The following is a 21,922-nucleotide window of genomic DNA, read 5'->3' as shown; positions in this document are numbered from 1 at the left end:
GTGCGCGGGTGCTAAAAAGAGCAGCATCGGCATGCTTAGCACGTTGTTTGGTAGAAATCCACGTGCGCGTTCTGCGAAAAGCACCATTTGCATGCACATCTTGTGGTTTTGCAGAAAACTTCAATCTCGTCTACCAAAAGATGCATGTGCATGCTTAAAACGCGTTTTCGCACGAATCCGTGCGCGGGTGCTAAAAAGAGCAGCATCGGCATGCTTAGCACGTTGTTTGGTAGAAATCCACGTGCGCGTTCTGCGAAAAGCACCATTTGCATGCACATATTGTGGTTTTGCAGAAAACTTCAATCTCGTCTACCAAAAGATGCATGTGCATGCTTAAAACGCGTTTTCGCACGAATCCGTGCGCGGGTGCTAAAAAGAGCAGCATCGGCATGCTTAGCACGTTGTTTGGTAGAAATCCACGTGCGCGTTCTGCGAAAAGCACCATTTGCATGCACATCTTGTGGTTTTGCAGAAAACTTCAATCTCGTCTACCAAAAGATGCATGTGCATGCTTAAAACGCGCTTTCGCACGAATCCGTGCGCGGGTGCTAAAAAGAGCAGCATCGGCATGCTTAGCACGTTGTTTGGTAGAAATCCACGTGCGCGTTCTGCGAAAAGCACCATTTGCATGCACATCTTGTGGTTTTGCAGAAAACTTCAATCTCGTCTACCAAAAGATGCATGTGCATGCTTAAAACGCGTTTTCGCACGAATCCGTGCGCGGGTGCTAAAAAGAGCAGCATCGGCATGCTTAGCACGTTGTTTGGTAGAAATCCACGTGCGCGTTCTGCGAAAAGCACCATTTGCATGCACATCTTGTGGTTTTGCAGAAAACTTCAATCTCGTCTACCAAAAGATGCATGTGCATGCTTAAAACGCGTTTTCGCACGAATCCGTGCGCGGGTGCTAAAAAGAGCAGCATCGGCATGCTTAGCACGTTGTTTGGTAGAAATCCACGTGGGCGTTCTGCGAAAAGCACCATTTGCATGCACATCTTGTGGTTTTGCAGAAAACTTCAATCTCGTCTACCAAAAGATGCATGTGCATGCTTAAAACGCGTTTTCGCACGAATCCGTGCGCGGGTGCTAAAAAGAGCAGCATCGGCATGCTTAGCACGTCGTTTGGTAGAAATCCACGTGCGCGTTCTGCGAAAAGCACCATTTGCATGCACATATTGTGGTTTTGCAGAAAACTTCAATCTCGTCTACCAAAAGATGCATGTGCATGCTTAAAACGCGTTTTCGCACGAATCCGTGCGCGGGTGCTAAAAAGAGCAGCATCGGCATGCTTAGCACGTTGTTTGGTAGAAATCCACGTGCGCGTTCTGCGAAAAGCACCATTTGCATGCGCATCTTGTGGTTTTGCAGAAAACTTCAATCTCGTCTACCAAAAGATGCATGTGCATGCTTAAAACGCGTTTTCGCACGAATCCGTGCGCGGGTGCTAAAAAGAGCAGCATCGGCATGCTTAGCACGTTGTTTGGTAGAAATCCACATGCGCGTTCTGCGAAAAGCACCATTTGCATGCACATCTTGTGGTTTTGCAGAAAACTTCAATCTCGTCTACCAAAAGATGCATGTGCATGCTTAAAACGCGTTTTCGCACGAATCCGTGCGCGGGTGCTAAAAAGAGCAGCATCGGCATGCTTAGCACGTTGTTTGGTAGAAATCCAAGTGCGCGTTCTGCGAAAAGCACCATTTGCATGCACATCTTGTGGTTTTGCAGAAAACTTCAATCTCGTCTACCAAAAGATGCATGTGCATGCTTAAAACGCGTTTTCGCACAAATCCGTGCGCGGGTGCTAAAAAGAGCAGCATCGGCATGCTTAGCACGTTGTTTGGTAGAAATCCACGTGGACGTTCTGCGAAAAGCACCATTTGCATGCACATCTTGTGGTTTTGCAGAAAACTTCAATCTCGTCTACCAAAAGATGCATGTGCATGCTTAAAACGCGTTTTCGCACGAATCCGTGCGCGGGTGCTAAAAAGAGCAGCATCGGCATGCTTAGCACGTTGTTTGGTAGAAATCCACGTGCGCGTTCTGCGAAAAGCACCATTTGCATGCACATCTTGTGGTTTTGCAGAAAACTTCAATCTCGTCTACCAAAAGATGCATGTGCATGCTTAAAACGCGTTTTCGCACAAATCCGTGCGCGGGTGCTAAAAAGAGCAGCATCGGCATGCTTAGCACGTCGTTTGGTAGAAATCCACGTGCGCGTTCTGCCAAAAGCACCATTTGCATGCACATCTTGTGGTTTTGCAGAAAACTTCATCCGCGTCTACCAAAAGATGCATGTGCATGCTTAAAACGCGTTTTCGCGCGAATCCGTGCGCGGGTGCTAAAAAGAGCAGCATGGGCATGCTTAGCACGTCGTTTGGTAGAAATCCACGTGCGCGTTCTGCCAAAAGCACCATTTGCATGCACATCTTGTGGTTTTGCAGAAAACTTCAATCTCGTCTACCAAAAGATGCATGTGCATGCTTAAAACGCGTTTTCGCACGAATCCGTGCGCGGGTGCTAAAAAGAGCAGCATCGGCATGCTTAGCACGTTGTTTGGTAGAAATCCACGTGCGCGTTCTGCCAAGAGCACCATTTGCATGCACATCTTGTGGTTTTGCAGAAAACTTCATCCGCGTCTACCAAAAGATGCATGTGCATGCTTAAAATGCGTTTTCGCACGAATCCGTGCGCGGGTGCTAAAAAGAGCAGCATCGGCATGCTTAGCACGTCGTTTGGTAGAAATCCACGTGCACGTTCTGCCAAAAGCACCATTTGCATGCACATCTTGTGGTTTTGCAGAAAACTTCATCCGCGTCTACCAAAAGATGCATGTGCATGCTTAAAACGCGTTTTCGCACGAATCCGTGCGCGGGTGCTAAAAAGAGCAGCATCGGCATGCTTAGCACGTTGTTTGGTAGAAATCCACGTGCGCGTTCTGCGAAAAGCACCATTTGCATGCACATCTTGCGGTTTTGCAGAAAACTTCAATCTCGTCTACCAAAAGATGCATGTGCATGCTTAAAACGCGTTTTCGCACGAATCCGTGCGCGGGTGCTAAAAAGAGCAGCATCGGCATGCTTAGCACGTTGTTTGGTAGAAATCCACGTGGGCGTTCTGCGAAAAGCACCATTTGCATGCACATCTTGTGGTTTTGCAGAAAACTTCAATCTCGTCTACCAAAAGATGCATGTGCATGCTTAAAACGCGTTTTCGCACGAATCCGTGCGCGGGTGCTAAAAAGAGCAGCATCGGCATGCTTAGCACGTCGTTTGGTAGAAATCCACGTGCGCGTTCTGCGAAAAGCACCATTTGCATGCACATATTGTGGTTTTGCAGAAAACTTCAATCTCGTCTACCAAAAGATGCATGTGCATGCTTAAAACGCGTTTTCGCACGAATCCGTGCGCGGGTGCCAAAGAGAGCAGCATCGGCATGCTTAGCACGTTGTTTGGTAGAAATCCACGTGCGCGTTCTGCCAAAAGCACCATTTGCATGCACATCTTGTGGTTTTGCAGAAAACTTCAATCTCGCCTACCAAAAGATGCATGTGCATGCTTAAAACGCGTTTTCGCACGAATCCGTGCGCGGGTGCTAAAAAGAGCAGCATCGGCATGCTTAGCACGTTGTTTGGTAGAAATCCACGTGCGCGTTCTGCGAAAAGCACCATTTGCATGCACATCTTGTGGTTTTGCAGAAAACTTCAATCTCGTCTACCAAAAGATGCATGTGCATGCTTAAAACGCGTTTTCGCACGAATCCGTGCGCGGGTGCTAAAAAGAGCAGCATCGGCATGCTTAGCACGTTGTTTGGTAGAAATCCAAGTGCGCGTTCTGCGGAAAGCACCATTTGCATGCACATCTTGTGGTTTTGCAGAAAACTTCAATCTCGTCTACCAAAAGATGCATGTGCATGCTTAAAACGCGTTTTCGCACAAATCCGTGCGCGGGTGCTAAAAAGAGCAGCATCGGCATGCTTAGCACGTTGTTTGGTAGAAATCCACGTGGGCGTTCTGCGAAAAGCACCATTTGCATGCACATCTTGTGGTTTTGCAGAAAACTTCAATCTCGTCTACCAAAAGATGCATGTGCATGCTTAAAACGCGTTTTCGCACGAATCCGTGCGCGGGTGCTAAAAAGAGCAGCATCGGCATGCTTAGCACGTTGTTTGGTAGAAATCCACGTGCGCGTTCTGCGAAAAGCACCATTTGCATGCACATATTGTGGTTTTGCAGAAAACTTCAATCTCGTCTACCAAAAGATGCATGTGCATGCTTAAAACGCGCTTTCGCACGAATCCGTGCGCGGGTGCTAAAAAGAGCAGCATCGGCATGCTTAGCACGTTGTTTGGTAGAAATCCACGTGCGCGTTCTGCGAAAAGCACCATTTGCATGCACATCTTGTGGTTTTGCAGAAAACTTCAATCTCGTCTACCAAAAGATGCATGTGCATGCTTAAAACGCGCTTTCGCACGAATCCGTGCGCGGGTGCTAAAAAGAGCAGCATCGGCATGCTTAGCACGTTGTTTGGTAGAAATCCACGTGCGCGTTCTGCGAAAAGCACCATTTGCATGCACATCTTGTGGTTTTGCAGAAAACTTCAATCTCGTCTACCAAAAGATGCATGTGCATGCTTAAAACGCGTTTTCGCACGAATCCGTGCGCGGGTGCTAAAAAGAGCAGCATCGGCATGCTTAGCACGTTGTTTGGTAGAAATCCACGTGCGCGTTCTGCCAAGAGCACCATTTGCATGCACATCTTGTGGTTTTGCAGAAAACTTCAATCTCGTCTACCAAAAGATGCATGTGCATGCTTAAAACGCGTTTTCGCGCGAATCCGTGCGCGGGTGCTAAAAAGAGCAGCATCGGCATGCTTAGCACGTCGGTTGGTAGAAATCCACGTGCGCGTTCTGCCAAAAGCACCATTTGATGCACATCTTGTGGTTTTGCAGAAAACTTCAATCTCGTCTACCAAAAGATGCATGTGCATGCTTAAAACGCGTTTTCGCACGAATCCGTGCGCGGGTGCTAAAAAGAGCAGCATCGGCATGCTTAGCACGTTGTTTGGTAGAAATCCACGTGCGCGTTCTGCCAAGAGCACCATTTGCACGCACATCTTGTGGTTTTGCAGAAAACTTCATCCGCGTCTACCAAAAGATGCATGTGCATGCTTAAAACGCGTTTTCGCACGAATCCGTGCGCGGGTGCTAAAAAGAGCAGCATCGGCATGCTTAGCACGTCGTTTGGTAGAAATCCACGTGCGCGTTCTGCCAAAAGCACCATTTGCATGCACATCTTGTGGTTTTGCAGAAAACTTCATCCGCGTCTACCAAAAGATGCATGTGCATGCTTAAAACGCGTTTTCGCACGAATCCGTGCGCGGGTGCTAAAAAGAGCAGCATCGGCATGCTTAGCACGTTGTTTGGTAGAAATCCACGTGCGCGTTCTGCGAAAAGCACCATTTGCATGCACATCTTGTGGTTTTGCAGAAAACTTCAATCTCGTCTACCAAAAGATGCATGTGCATGCTTAAAACGCGTTTTCGCACGAATCCGTGCGCGGGTGCTAAAAAGAGCAGCATCGGCATGCTTAGCACGTCGTTTGGTAGAAATCCACGTGCGCGTTCTGCGAAAAGCACCATTTGCATGCACATATTGTGGTTTTGCAGAAAACTTCAATCTCGTCTACCAAAAGATGCATGTGCATGCTTAAAACGCGTTTTCGCACGAATCCGTGCGCGGGTGCTAAAAAGAGCAGCATCGGCATGCTTAGCACGTCGTTTGGTAGAAATCCACGTGCGCGTTCTGCGAAAAGCACCATTTGCATGCACATATTGTGGTTTTGCAGAAAACTTCAATCTCGTCTACCAAAAGATGCATGTGCATGCTTAAAACGCGTTTTCGCACGAATCCGTGCGCGGGTGCTAAAAAGAGCAGCATCGGCATGCTTAGCACGTTGTTTGGTAGAAATCCACGTGCGCGTTCTGCCAAAAGCACCATTTGCATGCACATCTTGTGGTTTTGCAGAAAACTTCAATCTCGTCTACCAAAAGATGCATGTGCATGCTTAAAACGCGTTTTCGCACGAATCCGTGCGCGGGTGCTAAAAAGAGCAGCATCGGCATGCTTAGCACGTTGTTTGGTAGAAATCCACGTGCGCGTTCTGCGAAAAGCACCATTTGCATGCACATCTTGTGGTTTTGCAGAAAACTTCAATCTCGTCTACCAAAAGATGCATGTGCATGCTTAAAACGCGTTTTCGCACGAATCCGTGCGCGGGTGCTAAAAAGAGCAGCATCGGCATGCTTAGCACGTTGTTTGGTAGAAATCCAAGTGCGCGTTCTGCGAAAAGCACCATTTGCATGCACATCTTGTGGTTTTGCAGAAAACTTCAATCTCGTCTACCAAAAGATGCATGTGCATGCTTAAAACGCGTTTTCGCACAAATCCGTGCGCGGGTGCTAAAAAGAGCAGCATCGGCATGCTTAGCACGTTGTTTGGTAGAAATCCACGTGGGCGTTCTGCGAAAAGCACCATTTGCATGCACATCTTGTGGTTTTGCAGAAAACTTCAATCTCGTCTACCAAAAGATGCATGTGCATGCTTAAAACGCGTTTTCGCACGAATCCGTGCGCGGGTGCTAAAAAGAGCAGCATCGGCATGCTTAGCACGTTGTTTGGTAGAAATCCACGTGCGCGTTCTGCGAAAAGCACCATTTGCATGCACATATTGTGGTTTTGCAGAAAACTTCAATCTCGTCTACCAAAAGATGCATGTGCATGCTTAAAACGCGCTTTCGCACGAATCCGTGCGCGGGTGCTAAAAAGAGCAGCATCGGCATGCTTAGCACGTTGTTTGGTAGAAATCCACGTGCGCGTTCTGCCAAGAGCACCATTTGCATGCACATCTTGTGGTTTTGCAGAAAACTTCATCCGCGTCTACCAAAAGATGCATGTGCATGCTTAAAACGCGTTTTCGCACGAATCCGTGCGCGGGTGCTAAAAAGAGCAGCATCGGCATGCTTAGCACGTCGTTTGGTAGAAATCCACGTGCGCGTTCTGCCAAAAGCACCATTTGCATGCACATCTTGTGGTTTTGCAGAAAACTTCATCCGCGTCTACCAAAAGATGCATGTGCATGCTTAAAACGCGTTTTCGCACGAATCCGTGCGCGGGTGCTAAAAAGAGCAGCATCGGCATGCTTAGCACGTTGTTTGGTAGAAATCCACGTGCGCGTTCTGCGAAAAGCACCATTTGCATGCACATCTTGCGGTTTTGCAGAAAACTTCAATCTCGTCTACCAAAAGATGCATGTGCAAGCTTAAAACGCGTTTTCGCACAAATCCGTGCGCGGGTGCTAAAAAGAGCAGCATCGGCATGCTTAGCACGTTGTTTGGTAGAAATCCACGTGGGCGTTCTGCGAAAAGCACCATTTGCATGCACATCTTGTGGTTTTGCAGAAAACTTCAATCTTGTCTACCAAAAGATGCATGTGCATGCTTAAAACGCGTTTTCGCACGAATCCGTGCGCGGGTGCTAAAAAGAGCAGCATCGGCATGCTTAGCACGTTGTTTGGTAGAAATCCACGTGCGCGTTCTGCGAAAAGCACCATTTGCATGCACATATTGTGGTTTTGCAGAAAACTTCAATCTCGTCTACCAAAAGATGCATGTGCATGCTTAAAACGCGTTTTCGCACGAATCCTTGCGCGGGTGCTAAAAAGAGCAGCATCGGCATGCTTAGCACGTTGTTTGGTAGAAATCCACGTGCGCGTTCTGCGAAAAGCACCATTTGCATGCACATCTTGTGGTTTTGCAGAAAACTTCAATCTCGTCTACCAAAAGATGCATGTGCATGCTTAAAACGCGCTTTCGCACGAATCCGTGCGCGGGTGCTAAAAAGAGCAGCATCGGCATGCTTAGCACGTTGTTTGGTAGAAATCCACGTGCGCGTTCTGCGAAAAGCACCATTTGCATGCACATCTTGTGGTTTTGCAGAAAACTTCAATCTCGTCTACCAAAAGATGCATGTGCATGCTTAAAACGCGTTTTCGCACGAATCCGTGCGCGGGTGCTAAAAAGAGCAGCATCGGCATGCTTAGCACGTTGTTTGGTAGAAATCCACGTGCGCGTTCTGCGAAAAGCACCATTTGCATGCACATCTTGTGGTTTTGCAGAAAACTTCAATCTCGTCTACCAAAAGATGCATGTGCATGCTTAAAACGCGTTTTCGCACGAATCCGTGCGCGGGTGCTAAAAAGAGCAGCATCGGCATGCTTAGCACGTTGTTTGGTAGAAATCCACGTGGGCGTTCTGCGAAAAGCACCATTTGCATGCACATCTTGTGGTTTTGCAGAAAACTTCAATCTCGTCTACCAAAAGATGCATGTGCATGCTTAAAACGCGTTTTCGCACGAATCCGTGCGCGGGTGCTAAAAAGAGCAGCATCGGCATGCTTAGCACGTCGTTTGGTAGAAATCCACGTGCGCGTTCTGCGAAAAGCACCATTTGCATGCACATATTGTGGTTTTGCAGAAAACTTCAACCTCGTCTACCAAAAGATGCATGTGCATGCTTAAAACGCGTTTTCGCACGAATCCGTGCGCGGGTGCTAAAAAGAGCAGCATCGGCATGCTTAGCACGTTGTTTGGTAGAAATCCACGTGCGCGTTCTGCCAAAAGCACCATTTGCATGCACATCTTGTGGTTTTGCAGAAAACTTCAATCTCGTCTACCAAAAGATGCATGTGCATGCTTAAAACGCGTTTTCGCACGAATCCGTGCGCGGGTGCTAAAAAGAGCAGCATCGGCATGCTTAGCACGTTGTTTGGTAGAAATCCACGTGCGCGTTCTGCGAAAAGCACCATTTGCATGCACATCTTGTGGTTTTGCAGAAAACTTCAATCTCGGCTACCAAAAGATGCATGTGCATGCTTAAAACGCGTTTTCGCACGAATCCGTGCGCGGGTGCTAAAAAGAGCAGCATCGGCATGCTTAGCACGTTGTTTGGTAGAAATCCAAGTGCGCGTTCTGCGAAAAGCACCATTTGCATGCACATCTTGTGGTTTTGCAGAAAACTTCAATCTCGTCTACCAAAAGATGCATGTGCATGCTTAAAACGCGTTTTCGCACAAATCCGTGCGCGGGTGCTAAAAAGAGCAGCATCGGCATGCTTAGCACGTTGTTTGGTAGAAATCCACGTGGGCGTTCTGCGAAAAGCACCATTTGCATGCACATCTTGTGGTTTTGCAGAAAACTTCAATCTCGTCTACCAAAAGATGCATGTGCATGCTTAAAACGCGTTTTCGCACGAATCCGTGCGCGGGTGCTAAAAAGAGCAGCATCGGCATGCTTAGCACGTTGTTTGGTAGAAATCCACGTGCGCGTTCTGCGAAAAGCACCATTTGCATGCACATATTGTGGTTTTGCAGAAAACTTCAATCTCGTCTACCAAAAGATGCATGTGCATGCTTAAAACGCGTTTTCGCACGAATCCGTGCGCGGGTGCTAAAAAGAGCAGCATCGGCATGCTTAGCACGTTGTTTGGTAGAAATCCACGTGCGCGTTCTGCGAAAAGCACCATTTGCATGCACATCTTGTGGTTTTGCAGAAAACTTCAATCTCGTCTACCAAAAGATGCATGTGCATGCTTAAAACGCGCTTTCGCACGAATCCGTGCGCGGGTGCTAAAAAGAGCAGCATCGGCATGCTTAGCACGTTGTTTGGTAGAAATCCACGTGCGCGTTCTGCGAAAAGCACCATTTGCATGCACATCTTGTGGTTTTGCAGAAAACTTCAATCTCGTCTACCAAAAGATGCATGTGCATGCTTAAAACGCGTTTTTGCACGAATCCGTGCGCGGGTGCTAAAAAGAGCAGCATCGGCATGCTTAGCACGTTGTTTGGTAGAAATCCACGTGCGCGTTCTGCGAAAAGCACCATTTGCATGCACATCTTGTGGTTTTGCAGAAAACTTCAATCTCGTCTACCAAAAGATGCATGTGCATGCTTAAAACGCGTTTTCGCACGAATCCGTGCGCGGGTGCTAAAAAGAGCAGCATCGGCATGCTTAGCACGTTGTTTGGTAGAACTCCACGTGCGCGTTGTGCGAAAAGCACCATTTGCATGCACATCTTGCGGTTTTGCAGAAAACTTCAATCTCTTCTACCAAAAGATGCATGTGCATGCTTAAAACGCGTTTTCGCACGAATCCGTGCGCGGGTGCTAAAAAGAGCAGCATCGGCATGCTTAGCACGTCGTTTGGTAGAAATCCACGTACGCGTTCTGCCAAGAGCACCATTTGCATGCACATCTTGTGGTTTTGCAGAAAACTTCCATCTCGTCTACCAAAAGATGCATGTGCATGCTTAAAACGCGTTTTCGCACAAATCCGTGCGCGGGTGCTAAAAAGAGCAGCATCGGCATGCTTAGCACGTCGTTTGGTAGAAATCCACGTGCGCGTTCTGCCAAGAGCACCATTTGCATGCACATATTGTGGTTTTGCAGAAAACTTCATCCGCGTCTACCAAAAGATGCATGTGCATGCTTAAAACGCGTTTTCGCACGAATCCGTGCGCGGGTGCTAAAAAGAGCAGCATCGGCATGCTTAGCACGTCGTTTGGTAGAAATCCACGTGCGCGTTCTGCCAAAAGCACCATTTGCATGCACATCTTGTGGTATTGCAGAAAACTTCAATCTCGTCTACCAAAAGATGCATGTGCATGCTTAAAACGCGTTTTCGCACGAATCCGTGCGCGGGTGCTAAAAAGAGCAGCATCGGCATGCTTAGCACGTTGTTTGGTAGAAATCCACGTGCGCGTTCTGCGAAAAGCACCATTTGCATGCACATCTTGTGGTTTTGCAGAAAACTTCAATCTCGTCTACCAAAAGATGCATGTGCATGCTTAAAACGCGTTTTCGCACGAATCCGTGCGCGGGTGCTAAAAAGAGCAGCATCGGCATGCTTAGCACGTTGGTAGAAATCCACGTGCGCGTTCTGCGAAAAGCACCATTTGCATGCACATCTTGTGGTTTTGCAGAAAACTTCAATCTCGTCTACCAAAAGATGCATGTGCATGCTTAAAACGCGTTTTCGCACGAATCCGTGCGCGGGTGCTAAAAAGAGCAGCATCGGCATGCTTAGCACGTTGTTTGGTAGAAATCCACGTGCGCGTTCTGCGAAAAGCACCATTTGCATGCACATATTGTGGTTTTGCAGAAAACTTCAATCTCGTCTACCAAAAGATGCATGTGCATGCTTAAAACGCGTTTTCGCACGAATCCGTGCGCGGGTGCTAAAAAGAGCAGCATCGGCATGCTTAGCACGTTGTTTGGTAGAAATCCACGTGCGCGTTCTGCGAAAAGCACCATTTGCATGCACATATTGTGGTTTTGCAGAAAACTTCAATCTCGTCTACCAAAAGATGCATGTGCATGCTTAAAACGCGTTTTCGCACGAATCCGTGCGCGGGTGCTAAATAGAGCAGCATCGGCATGCTTAGCACGTTGTTTGTTAGAAATCCACGTGCGCGTTCTGCGAAAAGCACCATTTGCATGCACACATTGTGGTTTTGCAGAAAACTTCAATCTCGTCTACCAAAAGATGCATGTGCATGCTTAAAACGTGTTTTCGCACGAATCCGTGCGCGGGTGCTAAAAAGAGCAGCATCGGCATGCTTAGCACGTTGTTTGGTAGAAATCCACGTGCGCGTTCTGCGAAAAGCACCATTTGCATGCACATATTGTGGTTTTGCAGAAAACTTCAATCTCGTCTACCAAAAGATGCATGTGCATGCTTAAAACGCGTTTTCGCACGAATCCGTGCGCGGGTGCTAAAAAGAGCAGCATCGGCATGCTTAGCACGTTGTTTGGTAGAAATCCACGTGCGCGTTCTGCGAAAAGCACCATTTGCATGCGCATCTTGTGGTTTTCCAGAAAACTTCAATCTCGTCTACCAAAAGATGCCTGTGCATGCTTAAAACGCGTTTTCGCACGAATCCGTGCGCTGGTGCTAAAAAGAGCAGCATCGGCATGCTTAGCACGTTGTTTGGTAGAAATCCACGTGCGCGTTCTGCGAAAAGCACCATTTGCATGCGCATCTTGTGGTTTTGCAGAAAACTTCAATCTCGTCTACCAAAAGATGCATGTGCATGCTTAAAACGCGTTTTCGCACGAATCCGTGCGCGGGTGCTAAAAAGAGCAGCATCGGCATGCTTAGCACGTTGTTTGGTAGAAATCCACGTGCGCGTTCTGCGAAAAGCACCATTTGCATGCACATCTTGTGGTTTTGCAGAAAACTTCATCCGCGTCTACCAAAAGATGCATGTGCATGCTTAAAACGCGTTTTCGCGCGAATCCGTGCGCGGGTGCTAAAAAGAGCAGCATCGGCATGCTTAGCACGTCGTTTGGTAGAAATCCACGTGCGCGTTCTGCCAAAAGCACCATTTGCATGCACATCTTGTGGTTTTGCAGAAAACTTCATCCGCGTCTACCAAAAGATGTATGTGCACGCTTAAAACGCGTTTTCGCGCGAATCCGTGCGCGGGTGCTAAAAAGAGCAGCATCGGCATGCTTAGCACGTTGTTTGGTAGAACTCCACGTGCGCGTTGTGCGAAAAGCACCATTTGCATGCACATCTTGTGGTATTGCAGAAAACTTCATCCGCGTCTACCAAAAGATGCATGTGCATGCTTAAAACGCGTTTTCGCACGAATCCGTGCGCGGGTGCTAAAAAGAGCAGCATCGGCATGCTTAGCACGTTGTTTGGTAGAACTCCACGTGCGCGTTGTGCGAAAAGCACCATTTGCATGCACATCTTGTGGTATTGCAGAAAACTTCATCCGCGTCTACCAAAAGATTCATGTGCATGCTTAAAACGCGTTTTCGCACGAATCCGTGCGCGGGTGCTAAAAAGAGCAGCATCGGCATGCTTAGCACGTCGTTTGGTAGAAATCGACGTGCGCGTTCTGCCAAAAGCACCATTTGCATGCACATCTTGTGGTATTGCAGAAAACTTCAATCTGGTCTACCAAAAGATGCATGTGCATGCTTAAAACGCGTTTTCGCACGAATACGTGCGCGGGTGCTAAAAAGAGCAGCATCGGCATGCTTAGCACGTTGTTTGGTAGAAATCCACGTGTGCGTTCTGCGAAAAGCACCATTTGCATGCACATCTTGTGGTTTTGCAGAAAACTTCAATCTCGTCTACCAAAAGATGCATGTGCATGCTTAAAACGCGTTTTCGCACGAATCCGTGCGCGGGTGCTAAAAAGAGCAGCATCGGCATGCTTAGCACGTTGTTTGGTAGAAATCCACGTGCGCGTTCTGCGAAAAGCACCATTTGCATGCGCATCTTGTGGTTTTGCAGAAAACTTCAATCTCGTCTACCAAAAGATGCATGTGCATGCTTAAAACGCGTTTTCGCACGAATCCGTGCGCGGGTGCTAAAAAGAGCAGCATCGGCATGCTTAGCACGTTGTTTGGTAGAAATCCACGTGCGCGTTCTGCGAAAAGCACCATTTGCATGCACATCTTGTGGTTTTGCAGAAAACTTCATCCGCGTCTACCAAAAGATGCATGTGCATGCTTAAAACGCGTTTTCGCGCGAATCCGTGCGCGGGTGCTAAAAAGAGCAGCATCGGCATGCTTAGCACGTCGTTTGGTAGAAATCCACGTGCGCGTTCTGCGAAAAGCACCATTTGCATGCACATCTTGTGGTTTTGCAGAAAACTTCAATCTCGTCTACCAAAAGATGCATGTGCATGCTTAAAACGCGTTTTTGCACGAATCCGTGCGCGGGTGCTAAAAAGAGCAGCATCTGCATGCTTAGCACGTTGTTTGGTAGAAATCCACGTGCGCGTTCTGCGAAAAGCACCATTTGCATGCACATCTTGTGGTTTTGCAGAAAACTTCAATCTCGTCTACCAAAAGATGCATGTGCATGCTTAAAACGCGTTTTCGCACGAATCCGTGCGCGGGTGCTAAAAAGAGCAGCATCGGCATGCTTAGCACGTTGTTTGGTAGAACTCCACGTGCGCGTTGTGCGAAAAGCACCATTTGCATGCACATCTTGCGGTTTTGCAGAAAACTTCAATCTCGTCTACCAAAAGATGCATGTGCATGCTTAAAACGCGTTTTCGCACAAATCCATGCGCGGGTGCTAAAAAGAGCAGCATCGGCATGCTTAGCACGTCGTTTGGTAGAAATCCACGTGCCCGTTCTGCCAAGAGCACCATTTGCATGCACATATTGTGGTTTTGCAGAAAACTTCATCCGCGTCTACCAAAAGATGCATGTGCATGCTTAAAACGCGTTTTCGCACGAATCCGTGCGCGGGTGCTAAAAAGAGCAGCATCGGCATGCTTAGCACGTCGTTTGGTAGAAATCCACGTGCGCGTTCTGCCAAAAGCACCATTTGCATGCACATCTTGTGGTATTGCAGAAAACTTCAATCTCGTCTACCAAAAGATGCATGTGCATGCTTAAAACGCGTTTTCGCACGAATCCGTGCGCGGGTGCTAAAAAGAGCAGCATCGGCATGCTTAGCACGTTTTTTGGTAGAAATCCACGTGCGCGTTCTGCGAAAAGCACCATTTGCATGCACATCTTGTGGTTTTGCAGAAAACTTCAATCTCGTCTACCAAAAGATGCATGTGCATGCTTAAAACGCGTTTTCGCACGAATCCGTGCGCGGGTGCTAAAAAGAGCAGCATCGGCATGCTTAGCACGTTGGTAGAAATCCACGTGCGCGTTCTGCGAAAAGCACCATTTGCATGCACATCTTGTGGTTTTGCAGAAAACTTCAATCTCCTCTACCAAAAGATGCATGTGCATGCTTAAAACGCGTTTTCGCACGAATCCGTGCGCGGGTGCTAAAAAGAGCAGCATCGGCATGCTTAGCACGTTGTTTGGTAGAAATCCACGTGCGCGTTCTGCGAAAAGCACCATTTGCATGCACATCTTGTGGTTTTGCAGAAAACTTCAATCTCGTCTACCAAAAGATGCATGTGCATGCTTAAAACGAGTTTTCGCACAAATACGTGCACGGGTGCTAAAAAGAGCAGCATCGGCATGCTTAGCACGTTGTTTGGTAGAAATCCACGTGCGCGTTCTGCGAAAAGCACCATTTGCATGCACATCTTGTGGTTTTGCAGAAAACTTCAATCTCGTCTACCAAAAGATGCATGTGCATGCTTAAAACGCGTTTTCGCACGAATCCGTGCGCGGGTGCTAAAAAGAGCAGCATCGGCATGCTTAGCACGTTGTTTGGTAGAAATCCACGTGGGCGTTCTGCGAAAAGCACCATTTGCAAGCACATCTTGTGGTTTTGCAGAAAACTTCAATCTCGTCTACCAAAAGATGCATGTGCATGCTTAAAACGCGTTTTCGCACGAATCCGTGCGCGGGTGCTAAAAAGAGCAGCATCGGCATGCTTAGCACGTTGTTTGGTAGAAATCCACGTGCGCGTTCTGCGAAAAGCACCATTTGCATGCACATATTGTGGTTTTGCAGAAAACTTCAATCTCGTCTACCAAAAGATGCATGTGCATGCTTAAAACGCGTTTTCGCACGAATCCGTGCGCGGGTGCTAAAAAGAGCAGCATCGGCATGCTTAGCACGTTGTTTGGTAGAAATCCACGTGCGCGTTCTGCGAAAAGCACCATTTGCATGCACATATTGTGGTTTTGCAGAAAACTTCAATCTCGTCTACCAAAAGATGCATGTGCATGCTTAAAACGTGTTTTCGCACGAATCCGTGCGCGGGTGCTAAAAAGAGCAGCATCGGCATGCTTAGCACGTTGTTTGGTAGAAATCCACGTGCGCGTTCTGCGAAAAGCACCATTTGCATGCACATATTGTGGTTTTGCAGAAAACTTCAATCTCGTCTACCAAAAGATGCATGTGCATGCTTAAAACGCGTTTTCGCACGAATCCGTGCGCGGGTGCTAAAAAGAGCAGCATCGGCATGCTTAGCACGTTGTTTGGTAGAAATCCACGTGCGCGTTCTGCGAAAAGCACCATTTGCATGCGCATCTTGTGGTTTTGCAGAAAACTTCAATCTCGTCTACCAAAAGATGCCTGTGCATGCTTAAAACGCGTTTTCGCACGAATCCGTGCGCGGGTGCTAAAAAGAGCAGCATCGGCATGCTTAGCACGTTGTTTGGTAGAAATCCACGTGCGCGTTCTGCGAAAAGCACCATTTGCATGCGCATCTTGTGGTTTTGCAGAAAACTTCAATCTCGTCTACCAAAAGATGCATGTGCATGCTTAAAACGCGTTTTCGCACGAATCCGTGCGCGGGTGCTAAAAAGAGCAGCATCGGCATGCTTAGCACGTTGTTTGGTAGAAATCCACGTGCGCGTTCTGCGAAAAGCACCATTTGCATGCACATCTTGTGGTTTTGCAGAAAACTTCATCCGCGTCTACCCAAAGATGCATGTGCATGCTTAAAACGCGTTTTCGCGCGAATCCGTGCGCGGGTGCTAAAAAGAGCAGCATCGGCATGCTTAGCACGTCGTTTGGTAGAAATCCACGTGCGCGTTCTGCCAAAAGCACCATTTGCATGCACATCTTGTGGTTTTGCAGAAAACTTCATCCGCGTCTACCAAAAGATGTATGTGCATGCTTAAAACGCGTTTTCGCGCGAATCCGTGCGCGGGTGCTAAAAAGAGCAGCATCGGCATGCTTAGCACGTCGTTTGGTAGAAATCCACGTGCGCGTTCTGCCAAGAGCACCATTTGCATGCACATCTTGTGGTATTGCAGAAAACTTCATCCGCGTCTACCAAAAGATGCATGTGCATGCTTAAAACGCGTTTTCGCACGAATCCGTGCGCGGGTGCTAAAAAGAGCAGCATCGGCATGCTTAGCACGTTGTTTGGTAGAAATCCACGTGCGCGTTCTGCGAAAAGCACCATTTGCATGCACATATTGTGGTTTTGCAGAAAACTTCAATCTCGTCTACCAAAAGATGCATGTGCATGCTTAAAACGCGTTTTCGCACGAATCCGTGCGCGGGTGCTAAAAAGAGCAGCATCGGCATGCTTAGCACGTTGTTTGGTAGAAATCCACGTGCGCGTTCTGCGAAAAGCACCATTTGCATGCACATATTGTGGTTTTGCAGAAAACTTCAATCTCGTCTACCAAAAGATGCATGTGCATGCTTAAAACGTGTTTTCGCACGAATCCGTGCGCGGGTGCTAAAAAGAGCAGCATCGGCATGCTTAGCACGTTGTTTGGTAGAAATCCACGTGCGCGTTCTGCGAAAAGCACCATTTGCATGCACATATTGTGGTTTTGCAGAAAACTTCAATCTCGTCTACCAAAAGATGCATGTGCATGCTTAAAACGCGTTTTCGCACGAATCCGTGCGCGGGTGCTAAAAAGAGCAGCATCGGCATGCTTAGCACGTTGTTTGGTAGAAATCCACGTGCGCGTTCTGCGAAAAGCACCATTTGCATGCGCATCTTGTGGTTTTGCAGAAAACTTCAATCTCGTCTACCAAAAGATGCCTGTGCATGCTTAAAACGCGTTTTCGCACGAATCCGTGCGCGGGTGCTAAAAAAAGCAGCATCGGCATGCTTAGCACGTTGTTTGGTAGAAATCCACGTGCGCGTTCTGCGAAAAGCACCATTTGCATGCGCATCTTGTGGTTTTGCAGAAAACTTCAATCTCGTCTACCAAAAGATGCATGTGCATGCTTAAAACGCGTTTTCGCACGAATCCGTGCGCGGGTGCTAAAAAGAGCAGCATCGGCATGCTTAGCACGTTGTTTGGTAGAAATCCACGTGCGCGTTCTGCGAAAAGCACCATTTGCATGCACATCTTGTGGTTTTGCAGAAAACTTCATCCGCGTCTACCAAAAGATGCATGTGCATGCTTAAAACGCGTTTTCGCGCGAATCCGTGCGCGGGTGCTAAAAAGAGCAGCATCGGCATGCTTAGCACGTCGTTTGGTAGAAATCCACGTGCGCGTTCTGCCAAAAGCACCATTTGCATGCACATCTTGTGGTTTTGCAGAAAACTTCATCCGCGTCTACCAAAAGATGTATGTGCATGCTTAAAACGCGTTTTCGCGCGAATCCGTGCGCGGGTGCTAAAAAGAGCAGCATCGGCATGCTTAGCACGTCGTTTGGTAGAAATCCACGTGCGCGTTCTGCCAAGAGCACCATTTGCATGCACATCTTGTGGTATTGCAGAAAACTTCATCCGCGTCTACCAAAAGATGCATGTGCATGCTTAAAACGCGTTTTCGCACGAATCCGTGCGCGGGTGCTAAAAAGAGCAGCATCGGCATGCTTAGCACGTCGTTTGGTAGAAATCGACGTGCGCGTTCTGCCAAAAGCACCATTTGCATGCACATCTTGTGGTATTGCAGAAAACTTCAATCTCGTCTACCAAAAGATGCATCTGCATGCTTAAAACGCGTTTTCGCACGAATCCGTGCGCGGGTGCTAAAAAGAGCAGCATCGGCATGCTTAGCACGTTGGTAGAAATCCACGTGCGCGTTCTGCGAAAAGCACCATTTGCATGCACATATTGTGGTTTTGCAGAAAACTTCAATCTCGTCTACCAAAAGATGCATGTGCATGCTTAAAACGTGTTTTCGCACGAATCCGTGCGCGGGTGCTAAAAAGAGCAGCATCGGCATGCTTAGCACGTTGTTTGGTAGAAATCCACGTGCGCGTTCTGCGAAAAGCACCATTTGCATGCACATATTGTGGTTTTGCAGAAAACTTCAATCTCGTCTACCAAAAGATGCATGTGCATGCTTAAAACGCGTTTTCGCACGAATCCGTGCGCGGGTGCTAAAAAGAGCAGCATCGGCATGCTTAGCACGTTGTTTGGTAGAAATCCACGTGCGCGTTCTGCGAAAAGCACCATTTGCATGCGCATCTTGTGGTTTTGCAGAAAACTTCAATCTCGTCTACCAAAAGATGCCTGTGCATGCTTAAAACGCGTTTTCGCACGAATCCGTGCGCGGGTGCTAAAAAGAGCAGCATCGGCATGCTTAGCACGTTGTTTGGTAGAAATCCACGTGCGCGTTCTGCGAAAAGCACCATTTGCATGCGCATCTTGTGGTTTTGCAGAAAACTTCAATCTCGTCTACCAAAAGATGCATGTGCATGCTTAAAACGCGTTTTCGCACGAATCCGTGCGCGGGTGCTAAAAAGAGCAGCATCGGCATGCTTAGCACGTTGTTTGGTAGAAATCCACGTGCGCGTTCTGCGAAAAGCACCATTTGCATGCACATCTTGTGGTTTTGCAGAAAACTTCATCCGCGTCTACCAAAAGATGCATGTGCATGCTTAAAACGCGTTTTCGCGCGAATCCGTGCGCGGGTGCTAAAAAGAGCAGCATCGGCATGCTTAGCACGTCGTTTGGTAGAAATCCACGTGCGCGTTCTGCCAAAAGCACCATTTGCATGCACATCTTGTGGTTTTGCAGAAAACTTCATCCGCGTCTACCAAAAGATGTATGTGCATGCTTAAAACGCGTTTTCGCGCGAATCCGTGCGCGGGTGCTAAAAAGAGCAGCATCGGCATGCTTAGCACGTCGTTTGGTAGAAATCCACGTGCGCGTTCTGCCAAGAGCACCATTTGCATGCACATCTTGTGGTATTGCAGAAAACTTCATCCGCGTCTACCAAAAGATGCATGTGCATGCTTAAAACGCGTTTTCGCACGAATCCGTGCGCGGGTGCTAAAAAGAGCAGCATCGGCATGCTTAGCACGTTGTTTGGTAGAAATCCACGTGCGCGTTCTGCGAAAAGCACCATTTGCATGCACATATTGTGGTTTTGCAGAAAACTTCAATCTCGTCTACCAAAAGATGCATGTGCATGCTTAAAACGCGTTTTCGCACGAATCCGTGCGCGGGTGCTAAAAAGAGCAGCATCGGCATGCTTAGCACGTTGTTTGGTAGAAATCCACGTGCGCGTTCTGCGAAAAGCACCATTTGCATGCACATATTGTGGTTTTGCAGAAAACTTCAATCTCGTCTACCAAAAGATGCATGTGCATGCTTAAAACGTGTTTTCGCACGAATCCGTGCGCGGGTGCTAAAAAGAGCAGCATCGGCATGCTTAGCACGTTGTTTGGTAGAAATCCACGTGCGCGTTCTGCGAAAAGCACCATTTGCATGCACATATTGTGGTTTTGCAGAAAACTTCAATCTCGTCTACCAAAAGATGCATGTGCATGCTTAAAACGCGTTTTCGCACGAATCCGTGCGCGGGTGCTAAAAAGAGCAGCATCGGCATGCTTAGCACGTTGTTTGGTAGAAATCCACGTGCGCGTTCTGCGAAAAGCACCATTTGCATGCGCATCTTGTGGTTTTGCAGAAAACTTCAATCTCGTCTACCAAAAGATGCCTGTGCATGCTTAAAACGCGTTTTCGCACGAATCCGTGCGCGGGTGCTAAAAAGAGCAGCATCGGCATGCTTAGCACGTTGTTTGGTAGAAATCCACGTGCGCGTTCTGCGAAAAGCACCATTTGCATGCGCATCTTGTGGTTTTGCAGAAAACTTCAATCTCGTCTACCAAAAGATGCATGTGCATGCTTAAAACGCGTTTTCGCACGAATCCGTGCGCGGGTGCTAAAAAGAGCAGCATCGGCATGCTTAGCACGTTGTTTGGTAGAAATCCACGTGCGCGTTCTGCGAAAAGCACCATTTGCATGCACATCTTGTGGTTTTGCAGAAAACTTCATCCGCGTCTACCAAAAGATGCATGTGCATGCTTAAAACGCGTTTTCGCGCGAATCCGTGCGCGGGTGCTAAAAAGAGCAGCATCGGCATGCTTAGCACGTCGTTTGGTAGAAATCCACGTGCGCGTTCTGCCAAAGCACCATTTGCATGCACATCTTGTGGTTTTGCAGAAAACTTCATCCGCGTCTACCAAAAGATGTATGTGCATGCTTAAAACGCGTTTTCGCGCGAATCCGTGCGCGGGTGCTAAAAAGAGCAGCATCGGCATGCTTAGCACGTCGTTTGGTAGAAATCCACGTGCGCGTTCTGCCAAGAGCACCATTTGCATGCACATCTTGTGGTATTGCAGAAAACTTCATCCGCGTCTACCAAAAGATGCATGTGCATGCTTAAAACGCGTTTTCGCACGAATCCGTGCGCGGGTGCTAAAAAGAGCAGCATCGGCATGCTTAGCACGTCGTTTGGTAGAAATCGACGTGCGCGTTCTGCCAAAAGCACCATTTGCATGCACATCTTGTGGTATTGCAGAAAACTTCAATCTCGTCTACCAAAAGATGCATCTGCATGCTTAAAACGCGTTTTCGCACGAATCCGTGCGCGGGTGCTAAAAAGAGCAGCATCGGCATGCTTAGCACGTTGGTAGAAATCCACGTGCGCGTTCTGCGAAAAGCACCATTTGCATGCACATCTTGTGGTTTTGCAGAAAACTTCAATCTCGTCTACCAAAAGATGCATGTGCATGCTTAAAACGCGTTTTCGCACAAATCCGTGCGCGGGTGCTAAAAAGAGCAGCATCGGCATGCTTAGCACGTTGTTTGGTAGAAATCCACGTGCGCGTTCTGCGAAAAGCACCATTTGCATGCACATATTGTGGTTTTGCAGAAAACTTCAATCTCGTCTACCAAAAGATGCATGTGCATGCTTAAAACGCGTTTTCGCACGAATCCGTGCGCGGGCGCTAAAAAGAGCAGCATCGGCATGCTTAGCACGTTGTTTGGTAGAAATCCACGTGCGCGTTCTGCGAAAAGCACCATTTGCATGCACATATTGTGGTTTTGCAGAAAACTTCAATCTCGTCTACCAAAAGATGCATGTGCATGCTTAAAACGCGTTTTCGCACGAATCCGTGCGCGGGTGCTAAATAGAGCAGCATCGGCATGCTTAGCACGTTGTTTGTTAGAAATCCACGTGCGCGTTCTGCGAAAAGCACCATTTGCATGCACATATT

Source organism: Dermacentor andersoni, unplaced genomic scaffold (genome assembly GCF_023375885.2).
Source record: "Dermacentor andersoni unplaced genomic scaffold, qqDerAnde1_hic_scaffold ctg00000077.1, whole genome shotgun sequence".
Lineage (NCBI taxonomy): Eukaryota > Metazoa > Arthropoda > Arachnida > Ixodida > Ixodidae > Dermacentor > Dermacentor andersoni.
This window is presented reverse-complemented; position numbering follows the sequence as displayed.